At 50.3% G+C, this 5,308-nt stretch overlaps 1 long non-coding RNA gene across 1 annotated transcript; it reads left to right on the forward strand.

Moving 5' to 3' along the window:
* Positions 1 to 2,821, forward strand: LOC141409333 (uncharacterized). The gene is made up of 2 exons (XR_012429488.1): positions 1 to 141; positions 2,239 to 2,821. It is a non-coding gene; the product is annotated as an uncharacterized lncRNA (long non-coding RNA).
* The last annotated feature ends 2,487 nt before the right edge of the window (positions 2,822 to 5,308 follow it).

The following is a 5,308-nucleotide window of genomic DNA, read 5'->3' on the forward strand; positions in this document are numbered from 1 at the left end:
TTTTGCAAAACCCCAGATCAAAACTGGGCCTTGTCTACAGGGCCTCAAGCTGGGGCAAGGGCTCTTCACTTATGCCGGGTCCCAGGCTCCTCTGAGGATCTACTGGAAATGATGGACCCTGCTGAAAAGATGCACATTCAGGTAATATTTCTCATGCGAATGATGGAAGGCCCCAGGCCTTTGGGGTCCTGGTTCAAAACTCCTGAGCCAAAGGAGGGAACATACTGGGAAGCATGTGTTGGATCTGCTGTGGGTGAGAAATTGGTCACCATGACTGGCATGCTTTGAAGTGGGTGCTTTGGGTTTACTCCATGCAGAAAAAAAAAGTGGGTGGGTTGTCTGGCCAAATATGTTTAGAAAACATTGCTTTGCAATCTGCAAGCCTCGATTTCTTTATCTGTAAAATGGGCCCAATAAGACTTACTTTGATCTAAGCTGTAGTGATGATGGAATGACTTAAGGTGCAGTGAGGACCACACTGTCCTTTAGGCCCCTGTGTCCTGTGCTCTTTTCAAGAGACCCCCAACAGGGAGAGAAGCAGAGACCCTCTACTCTCTACCCTCAGTGGGGAGGGGGCCCCAGATGGGCTGAGAGCCTGGCTGAGTGTGGCTGCAGCTCCCAGCTCTCTGCCCAAGCCAGCAGAGAGAGGCTGTGGGAGGGCGTAAGAGTGGGCATTGCTGGGTAAGGAGCCCTGGCAGGCAGCCCTCAGCACTGATCTGACTCTTGCCTCTCCCAGAGACTCCAGGGCCAGTGCTGGCTCCAGAGAGGCAGGGCAGGTTTGTGTTCCACAGCCCTGAGCCTCTAAATGGAGCTAACACAGCACAGCCAGGGGCCTTGCAGACCCATTAGAGCTGCGCTGGCCGATTGCAAATCAATGCTCCGAAAAGAGACAGCCACCCAGGTGCAAAAGGTGGTGAGAGCTGCCCCAGCCAGGGCTGGAGAGAGCTGGAGGAGGGAGGGGAGGCTGCAGGGTGAGACAGCCAGGTAAGCGTGGGCCCAGGACTGGAGGGCAGCACCCAGCATTCACACGACCTCTGTTAGGGGTCAGATTCCTTAGAGCCTGGGCCTGGGGATGAAGAAACACATGGAGAACTAGCAGCTTTGTTGAGCATTTACTATGTGAGGGGCACTCAGTTAGGAACGCCATGTTCCTTGTCATTTCATCTTTATAACAAATCTGTGGTGGAGACAGGCTATGTGTTCACTAAGCCCTGGTTGAGTTTCCTTTTCTTGGGCACCCAATAAAACTATATTCTCCAGTCTCCCCTGAAGTTGCAAGGGTGGCATGTGGTTAAATTACTGCCTAGGAAGGGCAAGCAGAAGGGCCCAGCTGCTTCTGAATCCAGGAAGTAAAGAACCAGTGTGTTGCCTCCTCCTCTCTCTCCCTGCCGTGGTGATCTTGGAGGCCACATGTTCCAGATGGACCAGGGCCACGCAGTTCACCAGCAATTGTGACAATAAACTGGTATTGGGTTAAGCCACTGAGATTTCAGGGTTTGTTGGTTGCAGAAGCTAGTGTTGATTTCCTGGACTAATATACATTCCACTGGGTAGAAGTGATAGTTCCCACTTTGCAGATGGGAACACTGAGGTTCCAAGAGGCTCAAACTCACCCAACTGTCAGGCTGAGCCTCAGATCTGCAGTGGAACCCTCCCCTCTGCCTTATCAGGCCCACTCCCAGCCCTCCAGAAACTCACAGTCTAGCTGGGGGGACAACATCAGAGCAAATCATAATGAGCCATGACGGATGGTGCTGTGGAAACAAGGAGGAAAGAACTAGGGCTTTGGGGGAAGGATCTTAGAGCTGAGTTGAGGAACTTGGCCAGGAGACAAGGTGGGGAAAAGGCAGTGGAAGCAGAGTCCACCGGGTGCAAGGGCACTGGGGCTGGCGACCACAATGCATAGGTCTACATGCAGGCAGAGCTCTAAGCACTAGAAAGGGAATGAGGTGGTAAAGTGGCCAGAAATTTCCAGTGGGATGGAACAACACGGAGATTCAGTGAATTGTAGGGTTTAAGACAAGAAAGATGGAGATAAGAATCCGGGAAGGACTTCCTTTGATTGGAACATTCCAGATAATGCCAGTTCAGTCACTCCCCTCATCAGCAGTCACCAAGAACCAGGAGGAAGTGACAGAGTGAACAGTTCTGGTTTGGAAAGAGAGGAGCTTAAGCTGTGTGTTTCATTGTCTGTGTCCCCCAGGTGTAACCCCATTATTTTGTCCCTCCATCCTGCAGGAGCGTGATTCTTTTCTGTGGTGTGTATTCCGAGTTCTGATTTCCCCGGTTCCATCATGCAAGATCATGCCCGAGCTCTGCACTCTGGCTCTGGGCACTGTGCTGGAAGGAGGCAGGGCTGTTTTTCACATGGTTTTAGTCACATCTGTCTAGCTGGCAATGGGTGAAGGCTGCTTATTTTATTCTCCACCTTTGGAGGTGCCATGTTTCCATTTCCATCACTGATATGCTTGGATGTTGTGTCCCCTCCAAATCTCATGTTGAAATGTGACCTCCAGTGTTGCAAGGGGGCCTAGTGGGAGGTGTTTGAATCACAGGGGTTGATCCCTCGTGAATGGCTTGGTGTTAATGGGTGAGTTCTTTTTCTATTCGTTCACTAGAGATCTGATTGTGTAAAAAAGAGCCTGGCACCTCCTACCTCTCTCTTTGCTCTGTCTCTTGCCACGTGACACGCCTGCACCCATTTCACCTTCTGCCATGATTGGAAGCTTCCTGAGGCCTCACCAGAAGCTGAGCAGATGCTGGTGCCATGCTTGTACACCCTGCAGAACTGTGAACCTAATAAACGTCTTTTCGTTATGAATTACTCAGCCTCAGGTATTCCTTTGCAGCAACACAAAATGGACTAACACACTACTGCCTGAGAGCCTAGAGGAGAGGTGAAGCACAAGTGTTTCAGGGCAGAGCCTGGGCTTCCACTCTTTCTGGGCAGCTGGCTTGCTTTTCCAGTAATCAGAGCTTCTCAGAGCTGAGATAGGCCTTGGAGAGTCCTGGTCCAACTTTCTCACATCAAAGGTGGGACAACAGAGGTGACTTACCCCACAGTCAGCATAAAGGGGACTGAAGGCTGGGCATGGTGGCTCGTGTCTGTAATCCCAGCACTTTGGGAGGTGGAGGCGGGTGGATCACCTGAGGTCAAGAGTTCAAGACCAGCCTGACAAGTATGGTGAAACCCCGGCTCTACTAAAAATATGAAAATTAGCCAGGCATGGTGGCATGCACCTGTAATCCCAGCTACTCGGGAGGTTGAGGCAGGAGGATTGCTTGAACCTGGGAAGCGGAGGTTGCAGTGAGCTGAGATCATGCCACTGCACTCCAGCTTGGGCAACAGAGCAAGACTCCATCTCTAAATAAATAGGACTGAAAAGTCAGCTTCAGGCTCCTGCTCTCTGCAAACTGTCCTCACTCCCCCATGTGCTTGTAGGCTGGAGCCTCCCCTCGGCTGCGACCCCAAGCCGAAAGTAAACTGATAATTTGGGAGGTCCCAGTGCTGTTTCACAAAGGAGAAACTGAGGCCCAATTGGGAAGTGACCTTGTCCAAGTTCCTCAGCTTGGAGGTGGCAGAGCTGGGATTTGAAGCAGGTCTGTCTGACTCCAGAGCCCACATGCTGTCCACTGAGCCCTGCTGCCACCCAGTAGGGAACTCAAGATGGTTCTGCAACCACAGTCCTCATCTCTGGGTAGCATCTGTGATGATGGGAGAGAACCTTTCTTACCTTGCAAGGTTGTTGGCTGGGAAGACACCCTGAGACAAAGGCAGAGCTCCTGGACCCAGCTGCAGTGAGATTCCTGCATCATTCCCTTCTCAGTGGCTGCCCTCTGCAGAGGAGGGAGGTGACAGGCGTGAGGGCAGGCAGTGTGTGTGACAGGGTCTGGCTTCCACTTGGTGTCCAATAAACATTTGTTGAGTAAATAAATGGATAAATGAGAATAGACTGAGAGACGCTTTAAAAATTGCCTTGTCAACAAGAGCAAATAAATGCAGTACAGAAAGAGATTCCTTCGTTTAATTTCCGAGAGGCTACAAGCTGGTGTCATCAGGGCCAAGATCCATCAGGGAGGGCTGGAAGGTGGAGGGGACAGAGGAGGTGCTGGGGCTACATCTGGAGGGAGGGGACATGGCTTTGCAGAGAGATTCCTGAGGACGGAATCTCTGGATTTCTGGAAGGGAGGACAGCTCCAGCAAAGGCTCTGAGGTAGGAATGAGCAGCTGCATTTGCTGGAAGGTAAGTGATGTGGCTGGAGTAGGGGCTGTTCATTGGAGTGGAGCTGGCTGCAGTCTCTGAGCTGAGCAATCCACTCTTTATTTTAAAAAATATTATTTTTTAAGTTCTGGGGGACATGTGCAGGATGTGCAGGTTTGCTGCACAGGTAAACGTGTGTCATAGTGGTTTGCTGCACCTATCAACCCATCACCTAGGTATCAAGCCCAGCAGGCATTAGCTCTTTTCCCTGGGACACAGGGAGGGGAACAACATTCTTTCTTAAAGCTGTTCTCAGGGCTACAGGGTCAAGTGGGTTGTGTTGAGTTAGATGTCAGATAAGGCTTAGAAATAAAAAGAAAAGAAAAACTCTTCTTAGGATAGCTGAGTGATTTGAAGACTTGAAATCTCCAAAAACAAAGTGAACAATCATTTCCTTCAAAACTCAGGGGACCCAGGGTTTGGGTTCTGGCACTGTCATGAAATCATTGTGTTTTTGGATGAGTGAGTCCTGTTCTCTGGGTCTCAGTTTCCCCATCTGTAAAATGGGTAGGGAATTGGAAATTTCTCTCCCATGATGCAAGATCCTGAATGCGTGTTCCACCAGTGGGAAGCTGCAGAGGACAGTGGGTGGAGACCTAAGATTCTGTCGCCTTGAGGCCCCATCGAGGCCTTCTCTGTGGTGCTGGAGGCCATGTGGGGGTTCTCTAGTCAGTGTCCCATCCTCTGCTTCCCCTCTGGCCTTGGCTTCTGCTCCTACACCATTCCTCTAAGAGGCTGTGCTATTCCTTTCCTAGGCCATCGGTTCCTCTTGGTCTTCTGGAGACAGTTCAAGCATCGGCTACTTCATGTCCTGTAACTAATCACTATTAATTCTAACAATGAAAATTGTCATTAACATTTATTTCACCTTCACTATGTGCCATGCACTGTGCTAAGCACCTCATTTAATGCTCAACAACCCTGAGAGGTATTGTTATTATTATTACTATTATTTAGAAACAGGGTCTCACTCTATTACCCATACTGCAGTGGTGGTATGATCATGGCTCACTGCAGACTAGAACTCCTGGGCTCAAACAATCCTC

Source organism: Macaca fascicularis, chromosome 1 (assembly GCF_037993035.2).
Source record: "Macaca fascicularis isolate 582-1 chromosome 1, T2T-MFA8v1.1".
Classification (NCBI taxonomy): domain Eukaryota; kingdom Metazoa; phylum Chordata; class Mammalia; order Primates; family Cercopithecidae; genus Macaca; species Macaca fascicularis.